At 43.8% G+C, this 13,618-nt stretch overlaps 1 protein-coding gene across 2 annotated transcripts in view; it reads left to right on the top strand.

The window, feature by feature from the left end:
* Window positions 1-3,061: 3,061 nt before the first annotated feature.
* Window positions 3,062-13,618, top strand: part of HYKK (hydroxylysine kinase) — a 37,213-nt gene continuing 26,656 nt past the window's right edge. Inside the window, exon 1 of one of the 2 annotated variants that reach the window (XM_063449261.1) lies at window positions 3,062-3,241. The gene's annotated coding sequence lies outside the window, so the exon portion shown is untranslated. Of the gene's footprint in view, window positions 3,242-3,947; window positions 3,999-13,618 lie in introns of those variants that run through there. The other variant, XM_063449262.1, reaches the window with a different exon arrangement.

Below are 13,618 nucleotides of genomic sequence, written 5' to 3'. Positions count from 1 at the left end.
ATTGCCTCGCATGTCTGCCTCTTGGCAAAGAGATTAGGGATTCACTTGTCACGCCCAAACATTCTTGAATCTATTTAAACGTCACTGAGAGGCCAACAACCCACCACACCGCTCAGTAGCAAACCTACCCAATGGGCCAGATCATAGGTAGAGCCTCTCATCGCCACTTGGTAATTAGTTAGGTTCCCAAGTCACCATTTTAGCCTAATTTGTTTCGCCAGTTGACATAACATAGGTCAGCCATTACCTATGTTGTTATACACTTGCTACTAATAACATGTTCTTTATCTTTCAGGTATCACTCTAAATACTGCTATAATACTAGGAATGGTAGAGGGAAAGGAGTCATAAAAAAAGGGTTTAGTTGTAGGTTTAGGTAGTTTTATTATTTTTGCCCTCTTTATCAGGCCTATCCCATTCGTTGGTTTTGGCACAGCACAACTGACTTGCTACTATAAAAAAGGTTGCCACCTAGGCTCACCAAAAAAAAAAAAATGAGCAGATATGTGTGGGGAGGTTGAACAGGGACATATAGCCACCCCACATGCAATATAACCCCCACACACTTATGCTGTCACATCACCCTCTCCCTTACACACACACACTAAGGCAACATGTCACGAACCCCCGCTCCCCCACACACTCAGTCACCCAGTCATTTCACCCCAACATACTATTTTAAAGTCACACCAAACTCCTCACACACAGTCACCATGTAAAAATCACCCCATGCACTAACCGCTCACACACAGTCACCATGACATGCACACACAGGTACCAATACACACTGACTGACACACACTATGATTGTGTGATTGTATTTGTCAATGTTTGTGTGTGTGTCTAAGTGTAATTTAGTGTCTTTGTACATCAGTGTGATAGTGTGAATGTATGTGCATGCATCAGAGTGTGTATGTGTTTGTGTGTATCAATATATTTACACACACACACACACACACACACAGACACACAAGCACACATACATACGCACATACACACCCCTGAGACATGAGTGCACATTGGACCCATTGTAGTGCTCTACCTGTAACAAAATGTTGTTTCTAATAAATAATGCACTTTCTAGGCATACTGAAACAAAAAACACATTAAACATTACTTTTCAGGACACCCAAAATACTTCTGCGGGTTGTGTTTTTCTGCAAATCGCTTGGTAGTGAAGGGTTTTATTGTGATATCAGGTAGAGTGCCTTAGTAGTACTAGAATATATAGTTAATGGAGGAGATGACAAAGGGATATTAAATTCACTATTAATACCCAGAGCAGATTGAACTACTCTCAATGAATACCAATTGAAAGTATTGGTGATGAGCGAAGAATTTTACAACATATACAGGCAGGTGGGCCAGTGCCCCTCATTTACCGTGTTAAAAAAAAAACTAGTTGTGTCAATTATGACCATATCTGCATTTTTCATCCCCCAATACATATTGTCCTGGCTTTTAAGGTTGTTATAGAGAATAGTATCAATAGGTTTATTTAAAGTGGTTGTTGTTTTCCAAACGTGTATCTATAGGTTTATGGTTTTGAACAGGGCATGATGTCTCAAAACGTCAAAGAAGGCAGTGAACCAATATCTTTACGCAACACTGGATTTTCTATTTGAAAGTTAGGGGCCGAATAAATCAAGGACTTTGTTCTATTTTTCTGCATTAAAATCATTATTTCACTATAGAACATTACATGCAGACCTTAGATTTAGTTTGTAACACTTGGATACTTTATAAAACTAAAGGAGAGCATTGTTTAGGGTTTTTTATTCAATTATATTGTATGCATAGTGATATACATATATAGCTTAAAGTAATGGACTGCACTTTAATAACAGGAATATTTTGCAATTGAAAATATTAAAGTTAGTCCTTTATTTTGTCAATAATAACAAAGGAGAAAATCTGTACTACACCAACAAGTGACAGTACAGATTAAAGGGGTAGCAGAGCAAATATCATAAAAATACAACCTGTGTATAGAATAACACAACAATTTCCAGGATATCTAGAATGTATAAAAAAAATCACACAATGGTGAAGTATGTACAATAATGAGTGGTTCAGACCCGGAGGTAGAGAACTTACAAGATTATACTGGAGATCAGCGCCTGTCTCCCTTCCAAAGGGTATATATACAAAACGGCGTTTCCTTCAGGATGGGTATGCGATGTAGTATAGCAGCATATGCAAAGACCTCCAATCCTCAAAAGGCAAAACAGAGTCTCTAGCTCTCTACAGCTAGAGACTTTTAATGATTTTGGCTTTTCTTTTTATTGTTCATTTTACCACAGAGGGATTTCGTTTCTCCTGGGTACCACTTGTTTAGTGGAGACAAGCTGCGTTTACCTTTTATTGATGTAAGTGCATTTTGTACTAATAAATTCTCTTTTTACTACAATACTGCTCTATATATCTTTTTGCCTTTTGAGGATTGGAGGTCTTTGCATATGCTGCTATACTACATCGCATACCCATCCTGAAGGAAACGCCGTTTTGTATATATACCCTTTGGAAGGGAGACAGGCGCTGATCTCCAGTATAATCTTGTAAGTTCTCTACCTCCGGGTCTGAACCACTCATTATTGTACATACTTCACCATTGTGTGATTTTTTTTATACATTCTAGATATCCTGGAAATTGTTGTGTCATTCTATACACAGGTTGTATTTTTATGATATTTGCTCTGCTACCCCTTTAATCTGTACTGTCACTTGTTGGTGTAGTACAGATTTTCTCCTTTGTTACTATATATTGGGTGTATGTGAGGTACACTTTTGGGTGTTTAGCATTGCTCTTTGGTTCTTTTGGGATAAAATACAGTACATTTCTTTTTTATATCTTGCTTTATTTTGTCAAGTTGACTTTTTTTCTGGACAAATGTTTTTTCTAGAGGATCAAGTCTATGGAATGAGAATTTGGAGTTTGCAATTATTTTTAAGGAAGAAAGAAAGAAAGGAAGAAAGGAGTGTTTTACAAAGTTCACCCAGTCAGCTAAATGATATGAAACTGTTACACCATGTGCAGTGTATCAGTGTGCAAAGTCCTTTTTGGCCTAAGCTGCATGTGAGGATATGAACAAATGGTCTCAGCGTTATTTTCCATGTAACCGGATAAACTTAGAAACTGGGCCTCTCAGAACGCTCACAGATTTCTTTACAGCAGCTGGAAACCGAAGCACTTTGAAACAGTTTTCAAACCATTTCATGCTCTGAACGGACCGAGGGAAAGGTAAGTTTTTTAATAAAAACAAATTTTATACTTATACATTCTAGCTACAATCTCATAATGTTATCCGGTTAAGCACTTCAAAGATCTGCTGTGCGGAAATTCATCAGAAGTTTCCTTTGCAAGGCAAGGGGTTAAAAGCAACCGTCTGTTAACTGTTAGAGCTATAAGATATTTTCCGTTAATTTCCTTGACATTATTTTATGACGGGCAGAACATTTGTGTATTCTTTAGGGTTGTTTATGTACTACGAAGATTTTTGCTAGCTCAGCGATTTCGGCATACATTATGCAATCCTGTTGTTAATTCATAGTTTATGGAAAATAACAAACCTCAAAAAACCTTTGCCTCTCTGAAATCTGTAATCACTTAAAGCAGATTTTACTTTTTTAAATAATCGTTCTAATTAAAAAGTTGAGTACATGCAGCACTCCTGTAAAACATATTGCATGAAGAGAAATGTTTTGTTTTTATATATTTTAAGTAAAAGAAGCATAGCTATTTTTTTTAGACATTCGTCATTGCTTAATTGCTAATTGCTAATAAAATCCAAATATTCTACAAACAAACGCTCATTTTCTTCATTTTGGAAATTCTCCCACTACTCTGGCAGTTTAACAATTTGCTCGCAGCTCACGTGTTGACACACTATCGAGCCCGACCCTTATTTTTTTCCCTAAATCTGTTGTTTTGTTTTTTTTCTATCGTACTTCGTTTTTGTATCCCACCTGCTCCATCAGCAGAGGTTTTGCAGAAAGAGGTGAATGAGCGAATTACTGGTGTTAACGAGTGTGATTTGGAATGCCAATATTGTTACATAAACAGTAACAGGGTTATTCACTAATATGACAATGTTGGGAAGTCAAAACAGAATGTAAAGCCAAAGTAGCTGAATTGGAAGCATAGCTGTCTTAGAGAATTTCTCCACTTAAGCTATTTTGGCCTTAAATTTGCTATTTACTTTGAATTCCTGACAATTTTCACTGGAGTAAATAACAATATGTGCTCCAGTTGTTTATCAGAATCATGATCTGCTTCACTGTGGGTAAAATGCAGAGACTGAACAAATAGTATGGCAAATCGTTTGTAACAAACTGCTATTTGTAACTGTTATTTTATTCGACAAATTGCCCTGCTTCCCTCTGTTATGGAGAAGCCTAATTGCCAGCCTTCTCCCCCATGGCTATGGACCAGACTTTAAAAGACTTATTTTCCCTGCAGAAAGGCTTATTCGTGCCTTTTCCGCCGGGGTGTTCGGTAGATCTTATCTACCGAACAAACTAACGAATGCGCGACCACCTGGGAGCTGGAGTGTGCCGTCAATTTACCCCCCTGAAGCTGCGGTTAACCGCAGCTTAATTGACGAATCCAGGGTGGTCTTTGTTCGGTTGCCGACCACGAGGCGGCGGCCATTTTAATCGTGCGAAAGACCAGCGGTGTTCGACAAAGATTCTATGGAACTAAGAACGGACACTTATTTGCATGAACACCGCTGAGCCGTCCGTCTCCTGGTTCCTATTCGTGGGGATGTAGCCGAACAGCCGTTCATTCGGTATTTTGTTTTAAGTGAATATGTGGTAACCCAGATAGCCATGCCATGGAGCCTGTTTGTGTAATTAAAGACTTTGGCTCCATGGCAATTAAACTGTATTCGTGTGGTCAGAGTGCCATTCACCTAATAATGTGCACTCAGACCTGAGCTATCTGGGGATATGTTAAATGTATATATTTACTGTACCATTTGTCCCATTATATATTTTAAAGTGTTGCTGTCTTTTGTGTCCCCACGTGTGTAATGGAGTTTTGTCTCTGTCCTGGGAGATAATTGAATTACTTCTCAATTATCTCCAGGATAGAGGGAGGAGATCAGGATGCATTGTGGGGATGTTTTACTTCTGTATGTCCTGAAATGCTACTTGTCTGTCCTTTGTTACAGTCTTCCATCTGGTCCCCTAGGGGAGTGTCCACCAGGTGGGAGACCTGCATAAATACAGGGGCAGGTAGCCCTCAATAAACAGACCACTGCTTGACCCTCAAATCGCAGCCTCGACTCGTTTTGTGGGGATTCACTGTATGCTGCTAGGGACTGATTGCCAGGAGTGTAAGCCGCTTGGGAGCTTTTCCTGTTCGTCTGCTAGCAGCTATTCGTGAGGTTCCAGTTCGGGAGTTTGGAGTTCTACCTTATTCCCTTGAATGCAGTTCGGGAGTTTGGTGCATTCACCTATATCCAATTCGTGAGTTTTGGTGATTGAACAGTAGCTGTGCCTGTCTGTAAAAAGGGGATTATCGCCTAAACGGATTTTTACCCCTTGTCCGCGGAAACGGTCCGTTACAATTGGTGGCAAGCGGCGGGATCGTTCCTACAGCCAGAAGGACAGCTACAGGAGACACCATTTCTGTAGATTGTACAATTTGAGGGTAACGCTAGCCACTGCGCAGCGTCCCTACCTAGAGCAGCATGGAGCCAGCAAGTCCGTGCACAGCAGCCGAAAAGGAGGAGAGGTTCCTCGGCAGATTGAGTGATCTCTGATCACTAAAATATCCCTATCCTTTCACTTACCTGTCCCTGGCAACACAATCCTCATTACTTCCACCTTACTCCCCTCCCCTCTCTATTCATCCCATGCACTCTACACATACCTTTCCAGCCTATCTCCACCAACTACTCCCAAATCTACATACATACCCTCCTACAAAACTTTCAAATCCTACTCCCACCTTCACTTCCTTTCTATCCTTCTGCTCCTAGCAGCTGGTGATGTATCTCCAAAACCCGGTCCCCTCTCAACAAACACAGCACATACTAACCCAAGGACCCACACTAATCTCATACCCATCTCATGTTCCTCTAGATCCTCCTTCAATACTGCCCTCTGGAACGCACGCTCTGTTTGCAATATAACTAAATCCACTGCTGTCCATGACTTCTTTATCTCTCGTTCAATAGATTTACTAGCCTTAACAGAAACCTGGCTCTCCCCCTCTGACACTGCCACCCCTGCATCTTTGTCCTTCGGTGGTCTCCAACTTACCCACAACCCAAGAAACTCTGAATGTAAAGGTGGTGGTGTTGGGTTTCTCCTCTCCCCTCACTGCTCTTTTAAACCTCTTCCCACCCCCCCTTCCCTCTCTTTCCCGTCATTTGAAATACACTCAATTCGCCTTTTCAAACCCTTCTCCGCTAACATTGCTGTTATTTACCGTCCCCCTGGTTCCCCTCTTCTCTTCCTTGACCACTTTGCTGCCTGGCTACCCTATTTCCTCTCTTCTAACATTCCATCCCTAATTCTCGGGGACTTCAATATTCCTATAAACCCACCTTTGACCTCTGCAGCCACTAAACTACTTTCAATGACATCCTCCCTCGGGCTATCACAGTGGGCAAATTCTCCCACCCATGTAGCTGGCAATACCCTTGACCTAATCTTCACTTATGCATGTACAGTAACTAATATCTGCAACACTCCATATCCACTCTCTGATCACCACCTCTTATCATTTGCTCTTGCGTACCCCCTCACCCAACAACCTCAGCCTAACCCCCCTCAACTCAGGAGGGACCTTAATTCTCTGGATCTCCAACAGTTGTCAGCTGACATTGATTCACAACTGCTGTCCATCCCTTCCCTCTCCTGTCCTTCACTGGCCATCTCCATATATAACTCTACTCTTACATCTGCCTTGAACACTGCAGCGCCACTCCAAACAAGCACCTCAAGGAGGACCCGCCCCCAACCATGGCATACTAAATCAACGCGCTACCTGCAAAGATGCTCCCGTTGTGCTGAACGCTCCTGGAGGAAGTCTCGTACCCAATCAGACTTTCTCCATTATAGATTCATATTGTGTTCATACAGTGCAGCCCTTGCCCTTGCCAAACAGTCCTATTTTTCCTCTCTCATTAGTTCATGTTCCCGCAACCCCAGGCGTCTCTTTGACACCTTTAATTCTCTTCTTCGCCCTGCTGTGGCCACCCCCAAAACTAACCTTACTTCTGATAACTTTGCATGTTACTTCACTGACAAGATTGAACAGCTAAGGAAAGAATTCTCCCCTCCTTGCCTTTCTGTTTCTCAATCACACATAGATCATGCATTTCCTACCCTTCAGACATTCTCCCCAGCTACTGACCAAGAGGTGGCTGCTCTTCTTTGCTCCTCTCGCCCCACCACTTGCCCGCTCGATCCTGTCCCATCTCACCTTATCAGATCTCTCTCCACTTGTCTCGTGCCTTCTCTAACACACATCTTCAACTGCTCACTCTCTTCTGGCATCGTCCCTGCTGACCTTAAACATGCCACTGTAGTACCTATACTAAAAAAACCATCCCTCGACCCATCCACCCTCTCTAACTACCGTCCCATATCCCTGCTCCCTTTTTCCTCAAAGCTTCTGGAAAGGCTTGTCTTTACCCGTGTGTCTCATTTCCTCAATTCCAACTCTCTCCTTGACCCCCTTCAAACTGGCTTCCGCCCTCTCCACTCTACAGAGACTGCCCTTATCAAAGTCACTAACGACCTAATCGCAGCTAAATCCAAAGGCCACTACTCCATACTAATTCTTCTTGACCTCTCAGCGGCCTTTGACACCGTTGATCATGCTCTCCTTCTTCAAACTCTTCAATCACTTGGTCTCTGTGACTCTGTCCTCTCGTGGTTTTCCTCTTATCTCTCCCAACGCTCATTCAGTGTCTCCTTTTCTAATGATACCTCCTCCCCTCGCCCTGTCTCGGTTGGAGTTCCCCAAGGCTCCGTCCTTGGTCCACTTCTATTTTCTCTTTATACTGCCTCTCTTGGCAAACTTATTACCTCTTTTGGATTCCACTACCACCTGTATGCTGATGACACCCAGCTATATCTCTCCTCCCCGGACCTCTCCCCTGCCATCCTGCAACGTGTCACTGCTTGCCTTTCTTCCATCTCTGACTGGATGTCCTCCCGCTTTCTGAAACTCAATCTCTCAAAAACTGAGCTCCTTGTCTTTCCTCCTCCTAATACTGATCCTCCTCTTTCACTCTCCCTTCAAGTTTGTGGTACCAACATCAGTCCATCCTTGCAAGCGCGCTGTCTTGGCGTCATACTTGACTCTGGTCTCACCTTTGAGCCTCACATCCAGCATGTTGCCAAATCCTGTAGATTCCATCTTAAAAACATAGCCCGCATCCGCCCCTTTCTTGCACCAGATACTACCAAGGAGCTTGTCCATGCTCTGGTAATCTCCCGCATGGATTACTGTAACCCTCTCCTGATTGGTCTTCCCAAAAGCCGTACTGCACCCCTACAGTCCGTAATGAACGCTGCTGCTAGACTGATTTTCCTCTCTAGTCGTTTCTCTCACACCTCACCCCTCTGCCAGTCCTTACATTGGCTTCCTGTATGCTATAGGAGTCAATTCAAGGTACTAACACCTATAAAGCACTGAACAACTCTAGCCCCTCTTATATCTCCTCACAGATCCATAGGTATGTCCCTTCTCGGTCTCTCCGTTCTGCCCGTGACCACCTCCTGTCCGTTGTCCGCACTCGTACGGCCAACTCGCACTTGCAGGACTTCTCGCGGGTGGCTCCCTTCCTATGGAATAGCCTGCCTACCGCCATCAGACTCTCCCCTAGTCTTGCATCTTTTAAGAAGTGCCTTAAAACTCATCTCTTTAGGAAAGCATATGGCCTCCAAGACTAACCCTTACCTCACATACCTGTCTCTTGCCCTCTCCTAAAGGGCAGTCCACCTTATTTGATTGCAAATTGCTGTCCTAATGTGTTTTACACCCACCTCCTATAGAATGTAAGCTCGATCGAGCAGGGTCCTCTTCAACCTATTGTTCCTGTAAGTTTATTTGTAATTGTCCTATCTATAGTTAAATCCCTTCTCATAATATTGTAAAACGCTACGGAATCTGTTGGCGCTATATAAATTGCAATAATAATAATAATAATAATAATTGCATGGCTTCATATCCTGGAGAGATGGGGCAGTCTCAGAAGAGGAGATGTGTGGGTACAGACATGAGGCCAGAGCCGAACTGTGGGAGGAAGCCCTACAGGAAGTTCAGCGTTGGCGAGGTGATCGTAGTATCAGCCGAGGGCAGCAAATCCAGGCTCGAATGGCAGAGCGGATGCCCCTCCTGGGCAAAAAAAACCCTCCAGCATATGTGACTAAACTAGAGGATCTAGTATATAGCGAACTGTGGCTCGACAACGCATACCAGGTGCTACAGTGCTACGCTGCTCAGCTTGTTCCAGAGATGGCTGAGTATGAATTCCCTGAGAGTGGGGATTACAATGGCCCTGGTCTATTCTGAGATAACATGGATGATGACGACTTCGGAAAGGCTACAGACTCACACTTCTGGGATTTGTATGATGACCGGGAAGACATGCTGGGTCTCCCTAGAGCCATTGACCTAGAGGCAGATCTGCGGTACCTAGTCACCAACGAATGCAACCTGGAGTGGAAGAACCAGCACCTCATCAATGGGTCCCGGGAAGAGACAACCGGTCACCTTTCTCCACAACATCCAGAGGTACCCCAAGAGAGCACAGCAGCAGAGCCAGGTCGAGAGCCCTTCAGCTGGAAGGATATCGTAGAGGTATGCTGGGAGGAACCTCTGATGGCAGGTAGAGATGGGACCAATGTCTCTCTACCGGCCCTACAGGGATGCTGGGCAGTCGGCCCAGATCCCCAACCCCTGGGTGAGTTACAGGGAGTGGAGAATAGCGACCTCCCTCCCCAGCGGCAGTCTGAGTTACAGTGAGAGGAGAGCAGCGACCTCCCTCCCCAGCGGCAGTGCACTGCGCAGAGGGAAGAGACAACCAGTCTCCTTCTCCAACAGCAACCAGAGGTACCCGAGCCAGCGGGCCTCATAGACTAGTCCTGGGAGGACCCCCAACAGGCAGGTGGAGATGGGACCGCAGTCTCTCTACCGGCCCTACAGGGATGCTGGGCAGGCGGTCCAGATCCCCAGCGGCAGACCCAGCTACAGGGAGAGGAGAGCATCAACCTCCCTTCCCAGCGGTCGCAGGAGTATCAGGAGGAGGAGGTAAGCCAATTCTCCCCTCCCAGTTAACTCCTAACCTGGGCCCGGGGTTAACAGTGGAGATGTTAACCCCCACTGACCCCCACGTTCTCTTTGCCACCAGGCAGGACTATGCCCCAATTCCCCCAGCAGGAGAGCTGGCAGCCGGGCAGAGTGCAATTGGCCTCTGCCCTCCCTTTGACTCTTGTGCAGTGCTTGACATACTGCCGGCTATCCAAGCGGAAGAGCTGGCATCAGGACAGAGCGCCGCTGGCCTCTGCCCTACCGACCCCCTTGTTACAGGACTGGCCTGCACTCCCATCCCCCCAGCTGAAGCACTGGCATCAGGGCAGAGCACTGCTGGCCTCTGCCCCCCAAGTACATCCAGCTTTTTGCCCAGCTGCACCAGGAAGGCAGAGGGTGCTGCATTTTCACCCTATAATCTGGGACCTACAGGCCAGTACTATTTATTGTGGGGGGGCTACTCTGCCAATGTTTATTTGTGGGTGGGTTTTGAGACTAACTTAGGCACTGACCGACAGAAGCTCAGGCGCCTGGTTAGTCTCCCTCCAAAAGGGGAGATATGTTACAAACTGCCATTTGTAACTGTTATTTTATTCGACAAATTGCCCTGCTTCCCTCTGTTATGGAGAAGCCTAATTGCCAGCCTTCTCCCCCATGACTATGGACCAGACTTTAAAAGACTTATTTTCCCTGCAGAAAGGCTTATTTGTGCCTTTTCTGCCGGGGTGGTCGGTAGATTTTATCTACTGAACAAACTAACGAATGCGCGACCACCTGGGAGCTGGAGTGTGCCGTCAATTTAACCCCTGAAGCTGCGGTTAACCGCAGCTTAATTGACGAATATAGGGTGGTCTTTGTTCGGTTGCCGACCACGAGGCGGCGGCCATTTTAATCGTGCGAAAGACCAGCGGTGTTCGACAAAGATTCTATTGAACTAAAAACGGACACTTATTTGCACGAACACCGCTGAGCCGTCCGTCTCCTGGTTCCTATTCGTGGGGATGTAGCCGAACAGCCGTTCATTCGGTATTTTGTTTTAAGTGAATATGTGGTAACCCAGATAGCCATGCCATGGAGCCTATTTGTGTAATTAAAGACTTTGACTCCATGGCAATTAAACTGTATTCGTGTGGTCTGAGTGCCATTCGACTAATAATGTGCACTCAAGCCTGAGCTATCTGGGGATATGTTAAATGTATATATTTACTGTACCATTTGTCCCATTATATATTTTAAAGCGTTTGCTGTCTTTTGTGTCCCCACTTGTGTAATGGAGTTTTGTCTCTGTCCTGGGAGATAATTGAATTACTTCTCAATTATCTCCAGGATAGAGGGAGGAGATCAGGATGCATTGAGGGGATGTTTTACTACTGTATGTCCTGAAATGCTACTTGTCTGTCCTTTGTTACAGTCTTCCATCTGGTCCCCTAGGGGAGTGTCCACCAGGTGGGAGACCTGCATAAATACAGGGGCAGGTAGCCCTCACTAAACAGGCCACTGCTTGACCCTCAAATCGCAGCCTCGTTTTGTGGGGATTCACTGTATGCTGCTAGGGACTGATTGCCAGGAGTGTAAGCCGCTTGGGAGCTTTTCCTGTTCGTCTGCTAGCAGCTATTCGTGAGGTTCCAGTTTGGGAGTTTGGAGTGCTACCTTATTCCCTTGTATGCAGTTCGGGAGTTTGGTGCATTCACCTATATCCAATTCGTGAGTTTTGGTGATTGAACAGTAGCTGTGCCTGTCTGTAAAAAGGGGATTATCGCCTAAACGGATTTTTACCCCTTGTCCGCGGAAACGGTCCTTTACATCGTTATTCAGCATTATTTTGTTAATAGTGAACTAATCATTTTGCATTTTTTAATCTATGCTGTATATCATGTATAATGAATGGGGGAAAATGATCTGGCTCAGTATGGGTACATTTGAACTGTAAAATATGTACAGACCGAAAGCCACCAAATGGCTGAAATCTGGTCCTGGAGGTTTCAAACCCGGCTAATAATTTTTCTCTTGACACAGAGTGCATCCGGGGAACTTATGCAAATACAATCAGACCGACAGAATTCTGACCAGATTTGAAATGAACAAAACGCAGTGTTTAGTGAATCATTCTGATAATGTTCTCTCTGTGCAATTCACACCTGGACAGTGGGCCCCCTTCCCTGTGCTATGCAGTGAACCCAGAAATGTATATTGCTATAGCAAGTAGCCAAGTTCTGTTTGATTGGAGTAATTTCACAAAGGTTATTTCATAATTACACCATATGGACCAGACTGAGATGTTCCTTATTGGCTCGTTCTACTGTTGGTGCTGTGCAAGTAGCCTTAGAAGCTATCAAGGCAAATATTTGTATTTATTATTTTAATGTATTTTCTATATAATACACCAGATATGTGGGTTTTTTTTTTTTACCTATTATTTCCATAATGTTTGTTATATGGTGAAAAGACCTCAAGAAAACTGCAATTTTAGGCATGCTTTCTGTGCCTGATATCCCTGTTCACAAATAAGGCTGTTTAAACATTTCTGCACAGTGCTTTGATTGTACTGATATAAACAAACTGAAGGGAGATGATGTCTGAAAAATTTCCCAGTGCACAGAATAGTGGCATGGATTGTAGGAAGTTTAAGCTTCCAACACAGCTGGAGAAACTTTCTATTGGAATGTACAGGAATCCTTTGTATAGTTCTGCATTTTTCAGCGGTTGACTTGGGGACTGAAATAAGGGTAGAAACCTAAACACTCCAAGTTAATGCATGAAACATTTATATTAGTGTTAACACTTTCACTACCAAACAATTTTAATTTCAAAACAATATTTTCATAACATTCATTTGAAACCTAGGATGCATAGTTAGCACATGAACAAATGCTAAAACAGCAATTTGGTGTCATAGATTGTAAGCTGGTTTGAGCAGGGCTTTGTGCACCTCTTATCTCTGTTAATATCCTGTATGTGAATTGCTATTGTAAGATATCCAAATTCCCATAATATTAAAGTGCTGCAGAATATTTTGTTGCTTAAAAATTGCTAATAATAATAACTGATTTCTGTTTAAATAAACATTAAATTAATAAAATGTAAGTGTTTTCCTTTATGTGTTCATCCATCATAGAAGTAATAGTTAGGGATGTGCATGGGCAAAAAAATTTGGTTTGGTTCGGCACTTCTGAAATTTGGCATTATGGCAATTCAGCACTTCGGCACTTAGAAAATTTGTCAATTCGGAAGCATCCGAATGCCAAATTGCCGAAATCTGTCTGAATTTACATTCAGACCGAAACAAATTGCACTTGTCTAGTAATTGTGAAATCAAAAACTTAAAATAGTGTACAATGTCCT

Source organism: Pelobates fuscus, chromosome 3 (assembly GCF_036172605.1).
Source record: "Pelobates fuscus isolate aPelFus1 chromosome 3, aPelFus1.pri, whole genome shotgun sequence".
Taxonomy (NCBI): domain Eukaryota; kingdom Metazoa; phylum Chordata; class Amphibia; order Anura; family Pelobatidae; genus Pelobates; species Pelobates fuscus.
The sequence above is the reverse complement of the archived record's forward strand: the minus strand, read 5'-3'. Positions and strand labels throughout refer to the sequence as shown.